Source organism: Papaver somniferum, chromosome 5, assembly GCF_003573695.1.
Source record: "Papaver somniferum cultivar HN1 chromosome 5, ASM357369v1, whole genome shotgun sequence".
NCBI lineage: Eukaryota > Viridiplantae > Streptophyta > Magnoliopsida > Ranunculales > Papaveraceae > Papaver > Papaver somniferum.
Genome location: NC_039362.1, coordinates 138,295,284 through 138,308,001, shown reverse-complemented (window position 1 = coordinate 138,308,001; position 12,718 = coordinate 138,295,284). Strand labels below are relative to the sequence as shown.

Sequence of the window (12,718 nt, the reverse complement as noted above, 5' to 3'; positions counted from 1 at the left end):
GAGATTTGAAGATTCTAGCCACGACTTCACCACGAACAGAAAATCCCGTACTCTTAAAACTTAATGAGATTTTGAAAAACTTTACAAATAATGAATATCTTCAGAAACTAATGTTGGATAAGAAAACCAAAATGTGAGAAAGTTCAAAAACTTGATGAAACTCTTAATAAATTCCATATCTAAGAATTGAGAGATGAGAAAAGCTCAAACTTGTGATGAAACTTAAGAGCAAAGAGATTTATAAATCCAGATTTTCATGAAAATAAGATGATAGAAAACTTAACAACAAAACAATGAAAAGAACATGAGAAAACTATAATTTACAACCATGTTTTTCAATAATAAACCTGAAGGTGAGGATAAATCCTCTTATTATCTCCAAGTTATATTCTAGCGCTCAAATGTAACCGCAGGAAATCCCACAGTACACCCAAATGATGATCACTAACAATTATTCAAGTCATGTGAAACATAACTCACAACTCTAATATGAAGATGATGATATTAAAGAATAACCCAACAAACTCTCCTTGAACACTCACCTTTCTCTCCAAGAGATATTACTTTGACATGAAAAGTGTTGTTCATACTTTTCATGTGAACCTTATCTTCTTCTTTGCGCGATGTGTCTTACTCGCATAAAAATCATACTTTCCGCATGATTCTATTCTTTCTACCTATGTAATGGTTTCTCGTGTACCAAATCTTCTTCATCGCGTCTCTCTTTTCCTCGTGTAAAATTTAGCGAAGTGATATTATGTACCCACACTACCCAACTTCAATCAAATCTAGGGTGGGGAGGAAGATCAAAAGTTGAAGTTCTGTTTTCTTCTTGTGCGTGAACGAGGGGGAGTCTGTATGCGTCTCTATAAGCTACCGAACAAAAAGATTCATAGATGAACCATAAAAACGTATTCACCTCCGTAGAAAAGAAATTCAAAAAATGCTTATACAAAAGAAAAATATTCACCAATCTACCCATTCATTATTATTCATTTTAAATAATTTTAAATAAGAAAGAATTGCTAAACAAACTGAATGAATCTGTGTATATCCTAAAAAGAGGATTTCTCTGTACAATTTTAGTTTTATCCCAATCAAAGCTTCATACAAAACTGGAAACTCATGGCACACAATTAGTACCCACCACTATAACTCAGGATCCTTGCAGTAGTTTAAAAAGCTGAACTGCAGCATTACAATCAGCACAGACATACAACCACGGCACTGCTTCAGCATTATCGATGTCACTGCACCTAGTATGCTTCCCTACCTCACAGATACTGCAAGTTACCATCCTCTCCCCGCCAACATCTTTAGCTCCACAACTATAATCAACAGTCCAACTATCAATGCCAGCCTCATACTTCAACGCATCACTCCCTTCACCCAGTCCATTACCCGACACCCAAACATCACCAGCAAATGAAACCCTTCTGCCCCTTCTATTTCAGTCACATCAAAATTTTCCAACAAACAGTATGTATCCCTAAATGCCCACTGAATTTCCTTCTTCGACTCACCAATAGTTGTACAAAGAGGCACTACCACCAACTCACCTGGTGGTGAAAATGACCGACTTAACTCATATTTCTGTCCATCCTCAAACAAACACGGTTTGAGTCGACATACAAAGCTCAGAAAGTTACCGTCTTCATCACTCAATGGCCATTCCTTACAAAATGCTTACCACCTAAAACTGCCCGAGCCGACAATTGACGACTACTCAAATCAGTTATAATCTTCTCATCATACCCTTGAAGAAGTACTTCCCTAAAGAGATACAAAACATCATTGTATAGGTCTAAACCAGGAGTGGTATAAGTAATATGAGCAGCAGAAGTCGCAGTGCTAGTAGTAGTAGTATCAGCAAGCGGGAACTCAAATTTTGTAGTCTTTGGATTTGTGACTGCAACTGGACCAGATGAAGTACTTTCCGGCGCAACTGGACCAGATGAAGTACTTTCCGGCGCTTTACATACATCTTCACCATGGAGTTCATGAATCTCGAACTCAAATTTTTTAGTCCATGGATTTGTGACTCGGCGAACAACGTATTCACCAACAATCACATTGTTGATAGATTTCAGAACATAGTCTAGTAACCCTGTATCACCAATATGAGACCTTGCTGCTTCTTTTAGTTCCTCACGGGACATTCTAGATCTCTTATTTTTTAGGGCATTCAGAATTATTTCTGCAGCATCTTCTAATTTTCTTGCAGACCAGTTACTAGTAGCCTCTTCTGCAGCGAAATAAATTAAGTTTCTACACTTGCAAGACTTGAACTCATATGTATGAGTACCTGGATTTCTGGATCGGCTAACAAAGTAATCGCCAACAATCAAACTGTCGCTAGATTTCAGAACAAAGTCTAGTAACCCTATATCACCAATATGAACTCTTGCTGCATCTCTTACTTCTTGACGAGACATTCCAGAATCCTTTTCTCTAAGGGCACCCATAATTACTTCTGCAGCATATTCTAATCTTTTGGCAGGCCATCTACTAGGCATTTCTTCAGCAAAGAGACAGACATACTGCAAGAGCAGATTTTTTTAGTACTGATTTTGTTACTGCTGTTGCCATAGTTCTCCCTGCTCTTGCTGTCATTATCCTTGTTCTTTCTGTTGCCGTGTTTGCTGCTGACATCCTGGAACGGCAGGCTTTCTTGAAGTGATCCAGTAATGGGTTTGATAACAGAATGAGGTTTTGAGTCTTTGTCAAGTGATCTCACTAATGGGTTTAACAACAGAATGAGGTTTTGAGTCTCCTGACAAAGCTTTACAGGCAAATAACATGAAACGAAGGAGATCTTTATTACCAGAATCTTCGATAATCTTATCGAGCTTCAACCAACTTAACATGCGAATTGCTGTATCATAACTGTTTTTAGTGACATTAAAACTTCCACGACAGAATTTGTATCCCCATCTTCCAAACCATGTGCGCCCATCAGCAACACCATAAAGAAGCCTGAGATCCGTTGATCCTTTCTTAGATACATCCTCAACAGAAATTTTCCTGCAAATCAGAGAACCCCAGAATTTTACTCATTTGAAACACAAAGGGACATTTCTTTAAAAGAAAACGAAGAAGATAAAAGATAGAGATTATACCGAACTTTGAGAGCAGTACAAAGTCGATCCCAGAGATCCATGATTTCTTGTCCAGACATAAACTTAGACCCTCCTTCAAACCCATTGATACTCAGAAGATGTCCAAATCCATTACAATGAATCAATCCATGTAAGAGATGAGTTTGATCAAACAGGCTTATATTAGGGAATTTATGCCATTCATCTTGAACTGGAATTATCAGATGATACCTTCTTTTTGATACAAAGTGATGACCCCAACCTAATTAACAAAATTGAACAAATCAAGAACACAGTTTAACCTAATCTTGAATTCAATTCATCTTAAATTCAATTCAATTGAATTGAATCAAACATACACAGACAGATAATCATCTACCCAATAAAACAAACCCAAAACTGCACGATTCAAACAGATATTCAAAATCAAGAAGAATAAAAAACCTAAAATCTAAACCCCTGAATCTTAATTCAAACAGAAATTCAATTGTATACATATAACTCAAATTGAAACTGCAAATCAAAGAGAAAGGAGATTCTTACCAGAACTTCGACATTGATCACAAAACGGTTTCTTCGAATGTTTAACCCTTTCTTCAATTGTATAAAGAGGAACCATAACGCGACCGCCATCATCGTCCTTCATCTTTTCATTAACAAGAAGTGTGCACCAAGTCGGCCAACCTTCGATATCAACACCTTCTTCTTCACCACTTTTCTTGATGAATTTTCTGATATTCTGACGAAATGTACCAGTGAAATCACTAGGGTAACCAGGTTCACCAAACGTATGAAATCCATATTGTTTTGTTTCCTTGAATTTCCTTTTCTTGTTGCAGTTCTTGATCAAAAACTTCTCCAACAAATTTTCTTGTTTTTTCGACCGGGTCTCCATTAAATTTTCTTCTTCCCCCAATTTTTTTTTTTTCGTCTCTACCTTGTTGATAAAGTGAAACAAGATTTTGGGGCGAGGTTTCTTGTTATATGGGGGTTTAGGTTAGATGGAATAGGGTCCGGTCCATCACGGTATCGGACTTATTCTTTTTATGGAAGAAAGTTGAAGGGTCGCGAAATTGAGGGGGTACTTGGGGAGTTGGGTTCACCGCCTATCTTGGATTTACCTTACATGATTTTACTGTCGTACCACTTGAGTGATCGGACGGTTGTGATGGGTTACATTTTATTTGTTGTATATGAAATGGTTTTCCTGTAAGTCTTGGTATCCGCCCGTATAAATCATGTTTTTTAATAATTGATCTGACAGTCATGATCAGTTACGTTCTAATTTGTAGTATATGGAATGATATCCATGTTGGCCTTGGTATCGGCACATATAAATCATGCATTTTAATAATCGCTAAAACATAATTTGATGATTATTTATTGTTATATTTTGATGGAATAGGGTTTGGTCCATCACGGTATCTTGCACTTTTTATTTTCATGTAGAAGTTGAAGGGCCGCGAATATAAAGGGTAATTGGGGAGTAGAGTTCACTGAATTCACCGTACAATTCATCATCCTGGTGTATATGGGCGGATACCTAGACTAACAGGTGTATCATTTGAGTGGTCGGACGATTATGTTTTGCTTGTTGTACAAAGAATGGTATCGCCGCTAATCTTGGTATCCGCTCATATGATCATGCGTTTCATTGATCGCTAAAACATAATTTAATACTATGACGCTTTGTTGTTATATTTTCATGGAGTTAAAGTTCTTTTTTTCTTTTTTTCCCCGCCAAAAAGATATTTATATGGACCACATTGATTATATAGATCTTTCCATGATATACTATGAACCAAAATGAGTTGCATGGCTACTGGGGCTTTAGTTATACAACTTGTTCATAAAAGATTAGGTTATTTCCCGCCTAGATGTTTTCGATTACAAAAGGATAAAATATTTCTTGTCTACAAAATTTCATGTCTACTGACTAAAATAAAACCTAAAACTTTAAAGTTTACAAAAGAGTTTGATTTTTTCATGGACTCGGGGTGCCCTTAGTTTAGAATAAATGAGTACTAGTTGTATTGGTGTTGCCTTTAATATATTTTATGGCTATCAAATCATTTTATTATTCTCCGGATGAAAATTTGAGATGTCGCTAGGTGTCTTGTAACTGATGGCCCACACTAGGTATTTGCTTTTGTTGTTATAAATGTGTAAAAAGGCCATAAATCATTAATGAAATCTCATAAAAATTACGTTATTCTTTTAACTGGATAATCTATCTTTTCTTAATTTTTTCTTTCTTTCCTCGCAATTTTGATATCAATTGTATTAACTACAATACATTTGGCATCATAGTGGTTTCTTCCTAATCATCATGGGAAGATCTGGTAAACCAATAGTGAAGGATGTAGCCGGAATCCAAACAACAATAGTCAAAACTAGATGAATTAGAAGAAAAACTGAATGTCTTATCTACTACAATGTTTCCCAAGGAAGACCCGCATTTAATTGGTTGAATTAGTTGCGATTCTGACTTCACACAGTTGTTTTACCAACCAAAAATTTGTAAATCCAAGTGGAACAACCGAATCTGATATTATTGTGAAGGTTTTTCAGGTTTTGTTAGTGGTGAAAATCTGTTCTTCTGCAAGTGGTCGAGAGTTTCATCCTCAATCAAGAGTTTTATTCCCTCGTTTTGATAGTTACAATCTTAAAGGTTATGTCCAGAAACCTGAAAGAGATTTCCAACTCAACCATATTGATGATTTTCGGAAGGTAAGTATAACATCCGTTTACCTAGACGACAAAGCAGTTAAGTGGTTTTGGGTTTTTAAGTTGGTAAAGATGTTTTGACGTGGAAGTATTTATCTGAATAAGTGTGTGCTAGATTTGAGAATCCTATTGGTGATAATTATGTTTGTGAGTTTAAAAATTAGATCAAGTCACTACGGTGGAGGAATATTTTGAGCAATTTGAAGCTCTAATAGTAAGAACCCTTATTTATCAGAATAATTCTTTATTCTGAGTTTATTAGTGGTCTCAAGGATGAAATTAGAAACTTTGTACTGATTTTCAATCCTACTACCCTATTACAAGCCTTCTCACCAGCTAAAATGAAAGGGTATAAATGTAGTTTACAAATTAAATCTGTCAAGCCAACAGATCCTTTGCTAAGTCTTTTACTTCTAGTAGAACATACTCCATTTCAAATTTTCCTATTAAACCCATTTAGTACTTCATCAAGTAGCTCCACCTAACTCCATTTACTCAAAAATATAAAACTACTACCCCATTAAAATCTACCCCGTCTATACCACCTGTTAAAGTTTTTGTAGCCTATTATAGTTAGCGTATTAGTCAAGTAACGGTCTTTCCATATTTTAGGGATCTAGTTTCTCTATTTAGATGTTTTCCTAATGTGGGTCGGATGTTTTCAATATTTATATATATATGATATAGAGAGGTTGCAGAACTATCTCTGCCTACTATATTATTATTTGTCTTCTATTCTTTCTTTTCTTGTGCTCTACCAAGTTTAACTTGGTATCAGATCTTACGTTTGGTGATACCGTTTTGTTTAGGTATATGAGCAAGATATTTGATGAATAATACCATGGTCAGCTGAAAATTTACTCATACACTTTTGGATATACCAGTAGCATTTTCAGAACAAAAGGTTTTGATTTTGTTATCAACTGGGTGAGGATTTCATTATAAAAGGTATGATAGATAAGTCTAGACATTTGTGCAAAATATGACAACAATATTTTATGGCACAAGTGGAGCAACCGGAATCTTCTGAGGCTAAAGGAGAAGATGAGGTATATGAGAAATCTGTAGAATCTCCTGTTGAGTCAAGCATGGAGATATCACTACATGCTTAAACCGTTAATGTAAGTGGTGAGATCATTAGGATTCCTAATAATATTAAGAAACACAACGTTTCAGTTCTGGTAGATACAGTAAACACAAGTAGATCATTAATAGTACTTTAGCTAACTTATTTAGATGTGTTGTAGATATTTCTCCTTACATGTTGGTAACTGTTGCCAATTGTGAAAGAACAATTCATACTGGCATTTGTTCTCAGTTGCAAAAGACTATGCATAATCATCAATTTGTTGAAGATCTCAAATTATTACGACTTGGAGGATGTAATGTGTTTTCGGGAGCACATTGGCTAAGGAAGCTAGGATATGTGGTGTTTAACTTATCTAAGTTGAGTATCTCTTTCAGTACAAGGGTAAAAAAATACTTTGAGACGAGCTTCTGACAAGGTTTCGTTGAAAATAATAAATTATGGTTTAGTAGAAAATTTCTTTAAAAAACATTCTCATGGACTAATTGGTCAACATTTTTCTATTACTAGTTCAACACTTACGCCCCAAATTCATGAACCAATTTTACCATTATTACAAGAATTCAAGGACACTTTTGATGAACCAAAACAACTATCACCAATTAGAAGTTTGGATCATATAATACCCCTCAAACCAAATTCTGAACCCACTAATCAAAGACCCTATAAGTGCCGACACATTCGAAAGTGAGTAGTAAAACAGTTTCTCAGAGAAATGCTAAGTTCAGGTATTATACATCCAAGCCATTGTCCATCTGCTTCTCCAATTCTCTTACTTAATAAGAATGAAAATTCTTGGATGTTGTGTGTTGATTTTAGGAGACTCAATAACGCTACTATCAAGGTCAGGTTTCCTATACCCATCATACATGAATTTTTGGATGAGCTTCATAGGTTCATGGTGTTTACCAAGATTCATTTAAGGTCAAGATATCACCAGATCAGAGTTCATCAACCTGACATACATAAGACTGCATTTAAAACTTATCAATGTTACTATAATTTTAAGGTCATTGCAATTTGGATTCACCAATATGCCCCGCTGCAACTTTTCAATCATTTGGTAAGTGAATTTTTTCAGCAGCATCTAAGGAAGTTTACTTTGGTTTTCTTTGATGATATATTGATGTATAGATCCTTCATGCAAGAACATTGAACTTATTTGCATGTGACTTTCTCCCTATTAAGATCACCCAAATTGTTTGCTAAGATGAGCAAAATAATGCTACTTTGGCTAGACATAGTTGGAGTATTTGGGCCATATCATTTCAGCAAAAGGGTTTATTGCTGACCCTAACAAGATTGATGACATGCAATATTGGCCATTACCATCAAATATTAGGGAACTGAGGAAGTTCCTTGGTCTTACATAACACTATAAGAATTTTGTGTAAGGTTTGTGCAATCTATAGACCACTCACTGAGCTTTTGAAGAAGATTTCCTTTGTGTGGAATGATGTAGCAACATCTTCCCTGATTATAAGCTCAAGATTTCCATGACTAGTTTACCATTGTTGCCTCTACCATACTTATTTAAGAAGTTCACTATTGAAAATTGATGCTAGTAATACTTGTATAGGAGTTGTTCTCACACAAGGGGGCAAGCCAATTGTCGTCGATTTCAATATATTTGGGTCCTAGAGCCATAACTCTCTCTACATATGGAAAAGAATTCTATCAGTGGTGATGGCTGTAACAAAACGCAGAAGATATCTACTTGGAGGAAAATTTATTATCCAAACATATCATTAGAGTATCAAGTAATTTCTTGAGTAGAAAATTATTGCATCCAACAGAGATGGTAGATGAGATGTTAGGCTTTTATTATGAAATAAGATACAAGAAGGAAAACGAGAGTGTAGTTAATTCCCTGATCAAGAAAACCACAATCAGGTGTTAGCTGCAATTCTCTGACATCAATAAAACCATCTTGGACACAAGATATTGTGAAGAGTTATCTTCAAGATACAAAGGCCAATCAAATTATCTCACAGTTTTTCATATCCCCCATAGTTATTGAGCACAATACATTGCAGGATGAGGTACTGAGGTACAAGGGTAGACTGTACATTGGAAGCAGTCATGCATGATACATAAAAAAAATTCTTTCTTCAGTTCAATTTTCTTCAATGGATGGATTATTCTGGTATGCAATCTACTGATATGAGGGATAAAATATATTTATACTAGCCAAGAGAGAAGCGAGATATTTTGTTGTTTGTGTCTACTTGTGACATTTGTCAAAGAAAAAAAATATCCCATAATTTTCCAGGTGGACTACCCAGCTATTACCCATTTATTTTTGAGAAAGCTTGGGAGTACATCTGAAAAAGCGGGGGTCTAACAACCACACCAACAATTCGTTTGGTAATCTGAGAGGACTTACTCCAATATACTTTCAAGAGAATCAATTAGATGGTCAGACTCAATCTATATGAAAGTATATCAAAAAGCGACATCTCTATTTATCAATTCAATTCGCAATCAAACAAATAAGAATTTGCGAGCCCAATTGAATAAGGAGAAATAACTTGAACGGTACGAAAGACCAATGATCAAGTGTCAATCAATTTATATCAACAACCAAAGGTTGGATTATCTAATTGATTGATCTTAATGCACAACATGTGATATTTAAGTTATATAACAAAATATATTGCGAAAAAGAAATAACACAGAACCAGAAGTTTTGTTAACGAGGAAACCGCAAATGTAGAAAACCCCGGTTTATAGTCCAGCTTTGAACACCACACTGTATTAGGCCACTACGACACTAGCCTACTACCAATGAACTTCGACTGGAATGTAGTAGAGCTCTAATCAATATCACATTGATCAAGGTACAGTTGCGATCCTTACGTCTCTGAACCCCAGCAGGATTCTACGCACTTGATTCCCTTAGCTGACCTCACCCACAACTAAGAGTTGCTACGACCCAAAGTCGAAGAGTTGATAAACAAATCTGTCTCACACAGAAAAACCTATTGGAGTAGATAAATTTTTCTCCCCTAGAAATACCTCTGATTTTTGTTTCGTCTTTTGATAAATCAAGGTGCACATGAACCAATTGATAAAGCGAACTTATATTCCCGAAGAACAGCCTAGTATTATTAATCACCTCAAAATAATCTTAATCGTATGGAAGCGAAAAAAGATATTGTGGAATAACAAATGATGAGACGAAGATGTTTGTGACTACTTTTTATCTTACCTATCTGAGATCACTCTCGAGCAAATCTTACAGAAGTTAGTACTCAATCACGATAGAGTCGTGAAATATCAGAACACGCAACTACAGAGAAAATAGTTGGGTCTGCCTTCACAATCCCATTGAAGTCTTCAAGTCGTTAACCTACAGTTTCGTGAAAAACCTAAGGTTAAAGGAGAATCGACTCTAGTTTATGAAACTAGTATCACACAGGAGGTGTGGGGATTAGGTTTCCAAGTTGCTATAGTTCTCCTCTATATAGTTTTCAAATCAGGGTTTGCAATCTAAGTTACCTTGGTAACAGAGCATTCAATATTCACAGTTATATGAAAACCTGATTAAATCCAAGCCAATATATTTCAACTGTTAGATTGAACATAGCTTGTTATGCACAAATGAAATGTACCTTAATTTAGGTTTGAGTAACCGTACCTAAATGTGTATACCATGTTGGCTCAAAAATACTTAAACGAAGTTATCCATATGAACACGTGATGTATTTTCAAAGTTGTTGTAGTAATAAATAATAGAGTTCGTTCAAGACTTGTGAAGGTTGTGCTTTTAGATTTAAATTTTAAAACTAAAGAAAATAAAGCAAATTAAAACTGATTATATTAGAGATACCGGGATTCATGATTTTACCATTCACCAAAATTCATGTAATTTAATGTTAATTTTTATCATGCAATTTAGACAATATAACTCCAATCAAAAGAAATTGTGATTCTAATCATTGCCTAAATTAGATTTTCAAAACATCAATTGTTAATCGCAAGAATGAAGTATCAAAAGCCCTAAACTAAGCATACTTCATCAAGATAAAACACAACTAATTAATAAAAATCATTACTCAATTTTCATTCGGTGCAAATAATCATAAAAAAAATTGCATAAATAAATTCAAATAAATTTTACCACATAACTTTTGGAAGAATGGCTTCCTCCGTCGCCCCGGAAGATTGGGTTTAGCTCATCATGTTGGAAAAACACTCAAAATATGTATTCATGGCTCAAAAAGTGTTTACAAGAAGAGAAAATAGTGAAACAGGAAATCTGCAACAGCACATGCGCGTTGAAGACCGACTGTTTCAACTCTCAACTGTTATGATGAAGATAACCGTTACAAATATAAAGATAAATGTTGCAGAAGAGGATGAAGAAACTGTTACAATGAAGATAAATGTTGCGAAAAAGGATGAAGAAACTGTTACAATGAAGATAAATGTTGCAAACCAGTTGAAGAACTGTGACAAGCATTTGACGAAATCATTACGACGGATGAAGAAACCGTCGCTGTTTCCCTGTTCTTCACGAGCAGCAGCAACAGAGTTCTGAAAACTCTTGATTCACGCTTCCTGAGCTCTCCTCTCGACCCCAAACTCTCCCCTTCCCTTCTATGTGATCCTAGGAACCTATTTATACATCATTGCGACATTGAATCTCCCAAAATCTCTTTATTTAATCCCATTATTTCTTTTATTCTCGAAAATATATTGTTTCCAAAAATCGTTTTCTTACGCGTATGCAACTGTATTTCTTTCCTTCTATACCTTCTTCACGCTCCAGAATATCTATCAACTCTTCCAAACACGTGAAGTGCACGTTTAAATTCCTCACAACTCGTGCAAGCTCATGTTTTCCCTCCAACTCCCTGTTTGGATTAAACCAAGTTATTCATCCAAATTTGATCGAAACAAACACCCATACTAGCTCTGCTAGGACATATCACAACTACCCATGAAGTTTCAGCGATTGAATCACATAAAAACTCCTCTAAACATTCGATCGAAATTCTTCCAGTGAAGTGAAATGTTTTCCCGCCAAAATTGGTTTTGAATTTGAGAAGAAGATGTCCTCCCCTAATCCTGTACGGGTTTCCCTTTAGCACTTGCATTATGGGGTGCAAATAGTAATTTTTGGTCGTAAATAGTAATTTTTCTGGGGTTTCTCCGGCACATTTTTGGGGTGCTTCCGGTGCATTTCTGGGGTGCCTTTAATACTTTATCCTGGGGTGTAAAACACCATTTTTCGAGCCAATTTTTGCTGCAAGAGCTTATTTCTCTATAAATACCTACAAAGACATAAAATAACAAAATAAATACAAAATCGAGCACTAACAATACATACAATTGATACATATTAGACACATAAATGCGTATATCAACACGCTCATATCAACCGTGTTCATCTTAACCATAACTAGTTCAAATGACTCAAATGAAACTAGTTAAAGAGTTGTTCAATTGCTATATTCTCATAGAAGTATCCAAGAACACAATTGAAGCAAAATCGGTTTGATTCACTCGAATCAATTCATGAACATTATAGCCACGGTTTGCAAAGATTGCATTCCTTATTATATAAATGTATTAGTTCATGTACACAACCGATTTTAGAAGTTTAACCTTCAAGTATGCAAACGGGTACACATACTTGGAATATCCGAACTGAGTTTGGGTTTCGCCAGTACGTGAATGGGTACGCATACTTAGGTTCCCGGACTTCCAAATCAACAGATATGCATACGGGTATGCATACTATGGTTCCCAGACATGGATTACATATATGCAAGAATGCACAACATGTCACAATCCGATG

At 35.4% G+C, this 12,718-nt stretch overlaps 1 pseudogene; it reads right to left on the bottom strand.

The window, feature by feature from the left end:
• Positions 1 to 975: 975 nt before the first annotated feature.
• Positions 976 to 4,037, bottom strand: LOC113279693 (annotated as a pseudogene).
• Positions 4,038 to 12,718: the final 8,681 nt, after the last annotated feature.